Raw genomic sequence first — 14,538 nt, forward strand, 5'->3', positions numbered from 1 at the left:
AATTGATAAATGTTTACTAAATGATAAAACAAAGCTGAGGAATTTATAATGAGATGAGTATGTCCATAAAAGTCTGGCAGGTGTATGAATTAGTACAGAGCCTCTAAAAATCAATTTAGCGAAGTTTATGAAGAATTTAAGAGTGGTTGTCTTTTATAATCCCACTTCTAAAACTATACCCCAAGTGAGTAATCCAAGATGCGTTTGAAAGACTTATATTTGAAGTATAAGGGTATTTATGTCAGCTTATTTATGATAATCACAAATTATCTTTGTTGTCTAATAGTAGGCAAATTACCTAATAAATCAGTATATTCCTAGAAGGATATCTTTGAAATTAGCCAGTAGGAAATATTTGATGTCAAAGGAAAATGTTCATATTAAAAGCTTGTGTGAAAAAATAAAAGTATAAACCTACATATAAGATTCCAGTTTTGTAAAATTTCTTCAGTATATACATATGAATATATGCATGCATGTATATTTATGTGTTCATAAAAATTACTTTTAATAGTGATTACCAGTGCTTAATGGGATTATGGGTCAACTCCCAGTCATACTTTTACTCTTCTATGTTTTTTGATATTTTCTGCAAACATAATAGATATTAAAAAATATTTCTTCTCCAAAATTACTTATTTTCAACCAATTATTTAGAGGGAATTATGGTTATTTGGCTCACACATAGCATTCTTGCACACTTAATTCTTATATAACCTTTAATAATGAAATACAATTTCATTTTTAAAGAATATATATACCCTGAAAGTCACAGAGTCTATAGCTCAATTTTTGAAGATGCTTTGAGGGGCAAATGGGAGGGGTCTCAATATGTATGTGAATAAAATACCAAATTTTAAGATATCATAATTTACATTTCTCTTTGGATAGTTTTAGTCTAGTGACTAAAATATTTAAAATAACTTTATTTTTCTGATAATTGTTTTCTAATTATAAATAAAATGTGTCTTCTTTTTGATGTATAGTTGGAATTTTATCATTAGTCAACTATCAGGTATAGTACAAATCAAAAGAACCTTCAATGACTTATGATCCAGCATCCAGATATTCACTTGAAAAATAGCTCTTTGACTATTTGCATGTATTTTGACATAGGAACAAAGATATTGATTGTCATAGTTAAACTCCAAGTTCAGCTGGGTGTGGTAGTTCATGCCTATAATCTCAGCACTTTGGGAGGCTGAGGTGGAAGGATCACTTGAGTCCAGGAGTTTGAGACCAGCCTGGACAACATAGTGAGACCCCTGCCTCTATGAATGAATGAATGAATGAATGAAAGAAAGAAGGAAGGAAGGAAGGAAGGAAAGAAAGAAAAAAAGAAAGAAAGAAAGGGAAATCAGGGTCAACTCATGAAATCTTTTTTTGTTAAACCTTCGATAAAGTTGAAATATTCCAAATTCTTAATGGAAACTAATGGAAGTTAATACTCTAGATAATGATCTTACAGGAAGAGTTAAGAACAATAGTAAATTTGAATAATATCTAAAATCATCTAACTTCAGGTAAAATAGGTTTAGTTAGGAGAATGCAATATATACTTCTGTAGAGACACTATCAAAGTATTTTTCAGTGTATCTATAATAGGACATTAGAGTTTGATGATATTGCCGCTCTTTTTTGTTTTTACCCTCACTTCCAGTCAGTTCCTCTCTTCTTGATTTGGGCTTTATTTAGAATTATTAGCTATGGTTAGTGTTACTTTGGGCTCAAGTTGAGAACTAGAAAGAACATTTCCTTGAGATAGTTGGATGAGTTGACAGAGATACAGGAAATGTCAAGAATCTAAAGACGATTCATTTCTATGTGGGCATGAGAATTTCTGAAATAATGAGCTGTAGTTGACGAAAAGCAAGCAGAGCTTAGTGAATAATCTTTTCAGGAAGAAAGAAGGTGACCAGGCCAAAACGTATCACCTCTGCAGGGTGATAAATAGCCACTGAATGGAGAGGAAAGAGTGAAGGAGGAACAGGCAATATTAAAGTAAGTTGCTGGTAAGTTTTTAAAAAATCAGTTTGATATTGTTGAATCATTAATCATCAGTTATCCTAAAAACAAGATTTATTATAATGACTTATCCTGTGTAGAAAAATACATCTATTTTGAGTGGGAGACTTTCAAGATCATTTCTAGCCCAGAAGAAAAGAAAAGGCAAACATTTTATTTGGGCAAGTGTCATTAGAGTTAAGCATCTAGTGAGTGGAGGAGGTAAGACTGACTCTTGTTGTCTGGAGTTCTTTTTATTATGTATATTAGTTTAAATGGCCATTTTCAGGTGACCATGTAGTTACCTTTATTCATTCAACACATATTTTCTTGGTGCTGGAACCTTATGATATAAAGATGAACGAGACCCTTTTATCTCTTGTTAATGAGCTTATATGTAGTTCATTGATGGAGACGTACAGGTAAGTAGACATTTAAAATGTAGTTTATTGTGGCACTATTCACAATAGCAAAGACTTGGAACCAACCCAAATGTCCATCAATGATAGACTGGATTAAGAAAATGTGGCACATATACACCATGGAATACTATGCAGCCATAGAAAATGATGAATTCATGTCCTTTGTGGGGACATGGATGAAGCTGGAAACCATCATTCTCAGCAAACTATCGCAAGGACAAAAAACCAAACACTGCATGTTCTCACTCATAGGTGGGAATTGCACGATGAGAACACTTGGACACAGGAAGGGGAACATCACACACTGGGGCCTGTCATGGGGTGCGGGGAGAGGGGAGGGATAGCATTAGGAGATATACCTAATGTAAATGACGAGTGCAGCACACCAACATGGCACATGTATACATATGTAACAAACCTGCACGTTGTACACATGTACCCTAGAACTTAAAGTATAATAATAAAAAAAAGAAAAGAAAAAAAAGGTAGTTCAAGGAATGCCACAAAACAAGGTATTATGAATTCACATTGAAAGAAATCCTTAACCCAGTCTTTGTGACTTGGAAAAGGATTCCTGGAATAAGTCATGTCTAAGATGAGTCCTTAATTAAGGGTTGGAGAAGAAACAATTGGTCAAGTTTGGCTAAACTGTAAATAATTTCTGTGGATTTGAAGATTTGAATGGGATGGGATCAATGGTAATAATTTGTGCCTGATAAGATAAGAAAGCTCCCTCAGATTAAAACGGGCCCTGAAAGTCATTTTAAAGGGTTTGGACTGAGTGCCAAAGGAAATAGTTAAAAGGCTTTTTTTATATTTATGCTTTAGAAACTAGCATAGGCAGTAGTGTGGATGAGGATAAATGACAGGAGGCCATGAGAAAAGTTAGGAATATGTTGCAGTGAAAAAATGCTAATGTCAATGGAGAGAATTACACAGATTTGTGGAATATTAATGGGTTGGAATTACAGGAGGTGATTAATTGAATATGTTGGCCAAAAGAAAGAGCACAGTAGGCAAGCACCCAGGATGTGGATTTGAAGAGCTGGGTGGACAATAAAATGCCTTTTACTGAAATGCGGAACAAAGAAACAAGAACCAAGTTTTCTTTAGGGTAATAGAAGCAATAGATGTAATAATACTAATAGTTCTTTCTACGTGCCAGGAATTATTCTAAGCATTTTACAGAGAACATAGGCAGTTTGAATAAAGAACTCATATTCTTCACCATTACATGAAACAGCACAGGCTATGGAGATTTCAGACTCTAGATAATTTATGATTCAATTCATTGAATTCTATTTACTTTAATTTATTGGCTGCTAGCTGCATTCTAGAGGCTGGTATAGAAAGTTACTCAGTACAGGGCCCTGGTCAAGTAGTCTATATACACATACAACTAATTCTAATTTGACTTTCACAAATGATATAATTGATTGGGAGAGAAGTTTTGCTATCCAAAAATAGAGGAAAAAGAGATTAATTTGAATTGAAGAAGGGAGGACTGAATGATATTAGAAAGATCTCTCAAGGAAGGATTGATATTTAAGCCTTGAGTGATAAAGGATTGCACATGAGTGGAAAATTCTTATTTTAGCATTGCAAATATTTTCAATTAGCTTACATTGTTTTCTTTTAAATGGTAATTATTATTAGTTGAAGACAATATTCCCATAAAAGTAAAAAATATATAATTGTTGTTAAAAAGTGTTTAGTACATATTTGTGGTAAGGTAATTTTTCCTCTACAGTATTTCAGAATATTCAGATAAGTATAATTAGGAATCATTTAAAAATTTTAAAAGATTGTAGAATATAAGATTGGATTGTTATTGCTGCTTTGTTTCCTAAGACAAATTTTTAAAATTTGGATATTGGGATTATTAGATTTAATTTAATTTATGTGGGTAAGCTTGGAGTTAATTATTAAGTAGAACTTGATTTTTAGCCTTAGAATAACAAATGCAGAAGTGAAGAAAACTTTTAATTGGATTTGTTGTTAACAAAGCATGGCATAAGTATGCCTCAGCCAGCCTGTGAAAGGGATGACTTAACACAACTGTTGATGCATTTAGAGTGAAACATCTTTATCAAGTTAATATAAGAAGCAGTCATGCCCTACTTGAATTACTCATTTATAATAGCTGAACAGCAGCCTGCATGTGGACTTTGAAATCCTGGGAAAATAAGATGCCTGCATACATCCAAATGTTGAAAGCTTTTACCCTTCAGCAGCTGGAAAATGTTGAGCTCTTTTGTCATCTACTAGGTTTTTGGCCTTCAGGGAGATGTGATCAATTTAATTACTGACCAGCTTTATCCATTACTTTTAATGATTATAGTCGCTGAAGTAAGCCTCTGCAGTTTGTAGCTGAAAAGATCATGTTTAGATATTATATTATTTAAAATCTATAAAAGTTAAACACATGGACCTAGATGTTTCTACTTTGCTCAGGTTTATCCCATATATTGGGATCACTAAAAATAGCAAATAATTTAGATATCATAAAAAATAATTTATCCACCTTAAATGGAATCTAAAAGGGGCACACAATATACCCCATATATTGCAGTTCTTGGGTAAATTTTATATGTTATATCTATTTTTGTGCAACTGTAACTTTCCTAAGATACAGACAGTGGTTTATTTTGAATCAGAACTACTTATAAACACACAATGCAACTAATTATTTGTGCTTCTTATTTAGCTTCTTTTCACTATCTTTTTGATGACTGGTCCAAAGGGGATTTTTAGAAAATAGCATGGAGTGATATGGCATAGCTAAGAAAAGATCCCTGTTATATGAAGGAAGAAATGTGTCTGTAACATTAAAGCTGTTACTCTGGAATTCTAATTCTGGGTCTTAATCTTGGTGTAAATCACTTGAGCTCAATTTGATGGTTTCTTAATCTGTTAAATGGTTGCAATGCCAGATACTGAATACTGTTGTGTTGTCCATTGCATAAAGACACCCTTTTAAAGAGGTCACCACTCATGTTGCAAACTAAGTTAATTTGTTTATTATTATTGCTGTTCTCACAAATTGGTGTATTATGACAGTATTCTACAGATCGAAGTAAAAATAAGGATGGCATCATGTGGCTGGTGGTGGCTGTGGATGACATTGATGATCCTATGTTTGACTAGTTTCTCCTTTTTAGTTGATGTGTTAAAAATATTTGTTGGTATTAGAAAATGTAAGAGCTTATCTTCATTGACAAACATTTGATCATATATGTAGATGCATTATGCTAGTGACATACTGAGATTTTACAGATAAAATAAGCAGTAGAAAACAGTTAGGGAGATGTATTGGAAATTAATTTAAAAATTGTCTCTTGGTAGTAGGTGATAAAATGTCCTAAAATTTCAAAATAAAAAAGAAGTTTTACATCATTAATATGTATGATATTTTACTTATATAATAACTTTATATACAGATTAATGATACATCTATAAACAACCTAAAGGAAAAAAGATTAATGAAATAAGTATCTTTTGAAAGAGGTTAAGTAATGGATTTTATGATCAGAAGGGACTTGTTCTAAAGTTGACAGAAGAATCTAAAGTGGTCAGAAACTGTGTTCAAATAAAAGCTACAGAACATATATGTATGTATGAAAACTCCTTGACTTATGATGTTACAGCCTGATAAATGCTTTGTAAATAGAAAATATTAAGTAGAAAATGTATTTGATACATCTAACCTATTGAACACCATAGCTTAGCCTGGACTACCTTAAATATTCTCAGAACACTTACATTGGCCTTCAGTTGGGCAAAATCATCTAGCAACACAGTGCACTGTAGAGTACAGATCGTTTACCCTTGTGATCACTTTCTGCCGCTGCCCAGCATCACAAGAGAGTAGCATACTGTATATCGCTAGTCCAGGAAAAGATCAAAATCAAAATTTGAAGTAGAAGGCCAGGCGCAATGGCTCATCCCTATAATCCCAGCACTTTGGAGGTGAGGTATAAGGATTGCTTGAGCCCAGGAATTTGAGGCCAACCTAAACAACATAGTGAGACTCTGTCTCTACAAAGAATAAATTTAAAAATATTAGCTGGGCATGGTAGCATGCCCCTGTAGTCCCAGCTACTTGGGAGGCTGAGATGGAAGGAGCACTTGAACTCAGGAGGTCAAGGCTGCAGTGAGCTGTGTTTGCATCACTCCACTCCATCCTGGGCAATACAGTGAGACCCTATCTCAAAAAAACAAAAGGAAGTATAGTTCCTATAGTTTCTATTGACTGCATATGGCTTTTGCACCATCATAAAATTGAAAAATTTTATGCTGAACCATTGTAAGTTGGGGACCATCTGTACATTATGTAAATATTAATTCTAAAAATGAGTTTGGAGTTTATTCATTTGCCTTTTTTGTTACCCTTTTAATTATCTATCCAAATATTACCTGTGTACATATAATTTCTGTGCCAGACCAGGGCAAGGATGTGAAGAGCATTTATTGTTCTAGAAGCTATAAATTTTTAATAAACTTTTTTTCACTGGAAATAAGGATAATATCTATGTAATTAATGATAGAAAAATATTTTGGAAGTACTACATATTTATAGGTAGGACATATGCTAGATTCTTATTTCTAATATTACTACAATATGCCATTTTTTCTAATACATAAAATGGAAACCTGGACTGAATGTAAATTTGAATGAATTTTTCTAGTATAGTTAAATCTTTCTTTACTCTAAAAACAAGCAAAACCTTATCTGTGCATATTGTGAATGCATATTTATGCAAGGATGGTAATTGCTGTGGTCTGAATGTGTCTCCTAAAATTCCTATGTTAAAACTTAATCACCAATGTGATAATATTAGGAAGTGGGTCCTTTATGAGGTAATTAAGTCACAAGGGTTGGCCCTTGTGAGTGGAATTAGTGACCTTATAAAAGAGGTTGAAGGAAGCACTCATCTTTCCTTATTGTCCTTCTGCCACGTGAGGACATAGCTTTCAGGTCTCCATCTTGGAAACAGAGACCAGGACTTCACCAGATAGCAAACCTGCAGGCATCTTGATCTTGGACTCCCTAGCTTCCAGAACTGTGAGAAATAAAGTTCTAATATTTATAGATTACACAGTCTTGAGTATTTTGTCATAGCAGCACAACTTCTAGTTAGAAGAGCGATAATCACCAATTTAAGTATAAATATTTGTGTATTTATATATATATGAGGGGGAGGGATTTTTTGAAGACATCTCGTGTACTCATGTGAAATACATTTCTCAACAAATTCAGAAAATTTGAGACTTTAGATGCTAAAATGTAAAATGAAAGTAAGGTTTTTATAGGGTTTATTTGCTTATTGATCTGAAATTCTGATGACAAAACTTAGTTTAGATTTTTCTTTTTTTCTTATATTGAAACCAAGTGAAAGATTTTGTTTGAAATTGGCTATTGTTTCATTTTAGGCAGCCCTTTCTGAGGTGCGCATAGGAGCTCTGCATTGGTTTTTCACTAGCTATTAGAACTTTGTTCTTTTTAATGTCAACCTCTTAACAGCCTAAAGTATTAATCCTTGTAATCACATTTGTAACTTTATATTTTGGTGAAATTAGGAAACTTGTCAGCTATTTTCTTATTAAAATAATGTTTTTTAAATAATTGTTATATGAATCAACTAGGTCTAAGGGTTTGTGTAATAAGACATCATTACTTCATATTGAGTAATATGTAAAATCATGTGCTGACTAATTCTTTTCTTCCTTTTTTCTTTTTACAAAATGAAAATGTCATTTTACTGTTCTGATAAATGCATAATGCAAAAATTCCCTTGGAAAGAAAAATATTAAGAAGTGTTAGCAATCTGAAAGTATGTGCTAGTGGTTAGCTAGTGTTTATGTTTTGGTGAACATCCTTTTAGACAATTTTCTGTGCAACGTTAGATAAACATAGAATTGTACACGTATGATTTTGTACCCATACATTTTCTTCTGTACCTGCCTTTCCACTCAACAGTGTTTTAAAGCCATCTTTCTATGCCACTAAATACAGTTTTTCTTCCTCATTTTAAGTGACATTGTAGCATCCTGTTGTTGGCTGTCTTGAAATTAATTAATGTCTTCTTGCTGGGTAATACATTATTGGTGGATATTTGGATATTGGGATTTTTCTAATTTTTTACCAATAGAAAGAAGGGCTGAGTTTTGTTATATTCATCTTTTTGAGCTTGCCTGACAGTAACTTTATTAAAGGCATGTTTTGGTGCATTATTTTGCCCTTGATAAACATTGTCAAAAGTTTATTCTTCAAATATTAGTGCTAAATAAGTTTAACTACAAATTTTATGATGCAGTGGCTAACTTTTCAGAGAGTTCCAGTGAGTCTTTCTTGTCTATATCATAATTAATATACTTTTGTCGGCCGGGTGCGGTGGCTTGCGCCTGTAATCCCAGCACTTTGCGAGGCCGAGGTGGGTGGATCATCTGAGGTCAGGAGTTCGAGACCAGCCTGACCAATATGGAGAAACCTCGTCTCTACTAAAAACACAAAATTAACTGGGTGTGGTAGCGCATGCCTGTAATCCCAGCTACTTAGGAAGGCTGAGGCAGGAGAATCACTTGAACCTGGGAGGCAGAGGTTCCGGTGAGCCGAGATGGTGTCACTGCACTCCAGCCTGGGCAACAAGAGTGAAACTTGGTCTCAAAATAAATAAATAAATAAATTAATTAAATAAAATAAAAATAAAAAAGATATACTTTTGTCTGATAGAAAGATTATCTTGGAGATAGTCAAGATGTCATATAAATAATTCACTCAATGACATGTAAGTATTTTTTCTTAGAAGGTTTTAATGCTTTAATTCTACTCTCAAGTATCTTATAAATCATTTCTTTAGTTTCATTATCCCAACACTGTTTAGGAGAAAGAGGTTAGACTTTGGAGTCAGGCAAACCTGTTTTCAGATACCTATTTGCTTTAACTTTCTTCATGACTTTGGGAGTTAATTGTCTTCCCAAGTGTTATTTTTTCATTTGTAAAATTTATTTTAAAAATTGGCCCCCTTACAGGGATTGTTTTTAGGATTAAAGGTAGGGAATATGAAGAGCTAGCACAAGGCCAAGGAGTGAGTGGCAGGTGCTCAGAAAGCAGCACCTCTGCTTTGCAGAGATGGTTTTTGATGGTCAGAAACACTCTTAGAGTTAGATGTGAGTTGGAGTTTCAGTCCTGCCACATTCCAAAGAGCGATCTTGGCCAAGTTATTCCACCACTTTTTTTTTTTTTTTTTTTTTTTTTTTTTTTTTTTTTTTGAGACAGAGTTTCACTCTTGTTGCCCAGGCTGGAGTGCAATGGCACTATCTTGGCTCACTGCAACCTCAGCCTCCTGGGTTCAAGCGATTCTCCTGCCTCAGCCTCCTGAGTAGCTGGGATTACAGGCCCCCACCACTACACCCGGCTAATTTTGTGTATTTTTAGTAGAGACGGGGTTTCACCATGTTGGCCAGTCTGGTCTCGAACTCCTTACCTCAGGTAATCCACTGCCTCAGGCTCCCAAAGTGCTGGAATTACAGGTGTGAGCCACTGTACCCGGCCAAGTTATTCCACCGTTTTACGTTTTAATTTCTTCATTAAAAAGAATCAGCACTTAAGTTTTGTAAGGCTTAAGTTAAATTATGCACATAAAGTATGTAGTGCAGTTTTTTGGCAAATATTTCTTGTGTTACTACTGATATCATTTTTACCAGCAGATTAACTCCACATTTAACATGAATTTATATTTTAGTTTTTTTATTGTTGCACCATGCTAAACTTACAGATTTTTTTTTTCCTGTCCATCCTTACATTTTAAAAGTAAATTTGGCCAGGCACGGTGGCTCATGCCTGTAATCCCAGCACTTTGGGAGTCTGAGGCGGGCAGATCACGAGGTCAGGAGTTCGAGACCAGCTTGGCCAACATGGTGAAACCCAGTCTCTACTAAAAATACAAAAATTAGCTGAGCGTGGTGGTGGGCCTCTGTAATTCCAGCTACTTGGGAGGCTGAGGCAGGAGAATTGTTTGAACCTGGGAGGTGGAGGTTGCAGTGAGCCGTGATCGTGCCATTGCTCTCCAGCCTGAGTGACAGGGCGAAACTCCATCTCAACAACAAAAACAACAACAAAGTAAATTTATACTTAACATAAACTGAGTAGCTTGCCTTGTTGTGTTTTGTTATATGATCATATAACTACTACCTGATTGTCTAATGGGAACATGTGCCAAAAGTTCTATTTACAAGATCAAACCAGTGTGTTTCTAAATCTTTGAGTCTGCCTCTCTCTAATGCTTTCCTTTGATATTCTTGCCCATAGCTGTCTTATTTAGACTTATTTAAGCAAACTTGTGTGTGTGTTTGTGTGTACACCAGGGGTGAGCACAACATTTTGAGGTTTTCATATGTCCTCATTTGGGAAGCCATCTATTGTCTGCAATCCCCAAATACCACTTGGGTCACTTTATCTCTGCTTTTTGCTATGTTAATAGCATATTTGGCATTAATGTGCACTTTGATAAACAGCAGGCTACTTATTCTAAATAATTTTATGTTAGCTTTTGAAAGCAAATAGTTAAAAGAATATATATTTCTCAATAAAGCATTGGTTGTAAATACTGCAACAGTATGCAATTGCAACATGGTAACATTGGTATGTTGGGTGTGTTTTCTTTTTATATAGACTTCTCAACCAGTGAGTAGTAGCTTAAAGTTGTTGCTGTATTCCAAGTCAGTTTGTAACCAACCCTAATATGTGTTTGGCTAAGAGTACAGGTTTCCACGTCCTTACTTGTTTATCCCTTTCAGCCTAGGTATCATTTTTGAAAGAGGTTTTCTGGGAGATATGATGAATCATCCTGCATTCTCTTCCCAGTTCCTCTTCTTTAGTTATCCATTCAAGAGAGATTGTCTGCATTACTCTTACAGAGCTGGGTTTTAGCCTCAGCTATATCATTTATTAGGTGTTTGTCATTAATGTGCTGCTGTGTACCTCAAGTATCCCACTGTGAAATAGGAATATTAATAAATGTTAGCCTACCTCATAGTGTTATTGGGAAAAAATCAGATTATTTAATATAGTTTTTTTTTTTTTTTTTGTAAACCAAGTTCTGCACACATAATAAAAATATTAACTTTTGGCCCGGCATGGTGGCGTGTGCCTGTAATCCCAGCACTTTGGTGGGTGGCTCGCTTGAGCCCCAGGAATTTGAGACCAGCTTGGGCAACATGGTGAAACCCCATCTCTACAAAAAAAATACCAAAATTAGTTGGGTGTGGTGTGCATGCCTGAAGTCCCAGCTACTTGGAAGGCTGACGTGGAAGGATCACTTGAGCCTGAGAGGTCGAGGCTGCAGTGAGCCATGAGCATGCAATTGCACTCCAGTCTGGATAACAGAGCAAGACCTTGTTTCAAAAAAAAAAAAAAAATTTAACTTTTATTTAGGGCTCGTTAGTATCAGGCACTCTTTTAAGAGTCCCATCTTGTTTTCTTTCTTTCTTTTTTTTTTTTTTTGACTGAGTTTTGCTCTTGTTGCGTAGGCTAGAGTTTAATGGCGCAATCTCGGCTCACCGCAACCTCCACCTTCCAGGTTCAAGCAATTCTCCTGCCTTAGCCTCCCGAGTAGCTGGGATTACAGGCATGCGCCACCACTCCCAGCTAATTTATTTTTAGTAGAGACGGGGTTTCTCCATGTTGGTCAGGCTGGTCTCCAACTCCTGACCTCAGGTGATCTGCCTGCCTCGGCCTCCCAAAGTGCTGGGATTACAGGCGTGAGCCACTGCACCCAGCCAAGAGTCCCATCTTGTTTTATCTTCGTAGTAACTTAATGGAACGGGAGCTTATTCAGTAAAAAGTTGAAAGCAGAAATTGTAGATGATATATCAAAGATATTTATGTAAGATAAGGCAGAACTTAAAGTCCTTGTTTCCATCTAAATCCAAAGACAAATTAATGGATATACGTTTGTGTTTTATGTTTAAATAAAATGGTTTTGTTTTTGTTTTTTAAATACAGATGGGGTCTCATTATGTTGTCCAACCTGGTCTCAAACTCTTGGGCTCAAAAGATCCGTCTGCCTTGGCCTCCCCAAATGCTGGGATAACAGGTGTGAGCCACTGCACCCAGGCTAAATAAAATGTTTAGACTGTAAATGTATTCTTTCTTGTGATTTCTTACTTTAACTAATTTTTTTCACCCTTCAACTGAAGCAGTACTCATAGTGTCAAATAAGAGGGCTCTGGAGCTCCTTATTTCAATGATCTCTAATGGGACTCAGTCTAAGAAAGGAGGGGCATCAGATTTTCTGCTGCACGAGGCTGTTCTGAAGTCATTATTCTAGGGTTTGAAGATACTTACTTTTCTGGCCCTTACTTGACTCCTCTGGCCATAGCTCCAAACTGTCTAGCCAGATTACCAGGGTTGGCTTCAGATGAACACTTTAGTATTTTGATGCTAAATACCAGTGATAACTATAAATATTTCTCAACTTATGATGTGTGTTTTGTTTTAATAAATCCACTGTAAGTTGGAAATACTGTAAGTTGACAATGCATTTAATATGCCTAACCTACTGAACATCAGCTTGGCTTAGCCTACCTTAAACATTCTCAGAACACTTACCTTAGCCTATTATTGGGCAAAATCTTCTAACACAAAGCCTATTTTATGATACAGTATTGAATATCTCATGCAATTTATTGAATACTCTATTGATTTTTTTTTTTTTAAATTAAAGACAGAGTTTCACTCTGTCACCCAGGCTGGAGTGCAGTGGCAAGATCTTGGCTCACTGCAACCTCCATCTCCTAGGTTCAAGCAATTCTCCCGCCTCAGCCTGCCAGGTGGCTGGCATTACAGGGTATGCCACCACACCCAGCTGATTTTTATATTTTTTGTAGAGATGGGGTTTTGCCATGTTGGCCATGCTGGTCTTGAACTCCTGACCTCAGGTGATCCACCTGCCTTGGCCTCCCAAAATGCTGGGATTACAGGCGTGAGCCTCAGTGTCTGGCCTGAATACTCTATTGAAAGTAAAAAACAGAATGGCTCCATGGGCACGTGAAGTACGGTTTCTATTGAACGCATATTGCTTTAGCACCATCCTAGAGTCAAAAAATCCTAAGTTGAACCAACCTAAGTTGGGGACCATCTGTGTAATATGATGAAAATGTCTGTCTTTGTTGTTTAAAACTAGTTTAGAAGGGCCGGGTGTGGTGGCTCACCGCCTGTAATCCCAGCACTTTGGGAGGCCAAGGCGGGCGGATCATGAGGTCAGGAGATTGAAACCATCCTGGCTAACACGGTGAAACCCCTTCTCTACTAAAAATACACAAAATTAGCTGGGCGTGGTAGAATGCTCCTATAATCCCAGCTACTTGGGAGGCTGAGGCAGGAGAATCGCTTGAACCTGGGAGGTGGAGGTTGCAGTGAGCCAAGATTGCGCCACTGCACTCAGCCTGTCTCAAAAAAAAAAAAAAAAAAAGAAAGAAAGAAAACAACTAGTTGAGAAGGAGAACTGAAACATTGTTTTGCAAAAATGTTGCTGTGAACAATGGGCGCACATGTCCTCTATGGTGCAGATTCCCCTTGATTCATAGAGTGCTTTATCTTTGTAACTAGCTATATTTTTTCTATAGTAATACCACCATTAAAGGAATTAAAGTGACATTAAGAATGAAGAATGTTTTAAATCTTTTAAAGTCTGGTGCATTCTAGATTCAGTAAAATTCCAGTAGTAACAAGATTTTGAAGCAACTGCAGAAACTCTGCACAGCCCCACGTGTAATGTGGCTTTAGAATATGTGTTTCTTCGCCTGTAGTCTCAGCTACTCCGGAGGCTAAGACAGGAGAATTGCTTGAACCTGGGAGGTGGAGGCTGTAGTGAGCTGAGATTGCGCCACTGCACCCCAGCGTGGGTGAGACAGAGTGAGACTCCGTCTCAAAAAAAAAAAAAAAAAAAAAAAAGAATATGTGTTTCTTTCTTGTGATTGTGTGTTGCTGTGGTTCAGTGATTGTGTATTGATTGTGGCTCAGTGCCTGGCAAAACATTTGTACTACAGATCTCTCAGTAAGGTGATCTATTTTTCCATTTATATGCATATTTATTTATGTTACCATCAG

At 35.9% G+C, this 14,538-nt stretch overlaps 1 protein-coding gene across 18 annotated transcripts in view; it reads left to right on the top strand.

The window, feature by feature from the left end:
- The window catches only part of VPS13B (vacuolar protein sorting 13 homolog B), an 861,798-nt gene that overhangs the window by 272,128 nt on the left and 575,132 nt on the right, over positions 1-14,538 (top strand). The window lies entirely within an intron of this gene.

Source organism: Pan troglodytes, chromosome 7, assembly GCF_028858775.2.
Source record: "Pan troglodytes isolate AG18354 chromosome 7, NHGRI_mPanTro3-v2.0_pri, whole genome shotgun sequence".
Classification (NCBI taxonomy): domain Eukaryota; kingdom Metazoa; phylum Chordata; class Mammalia; order Primates; family Hominidae; genus Pan; species Pan troglodytes.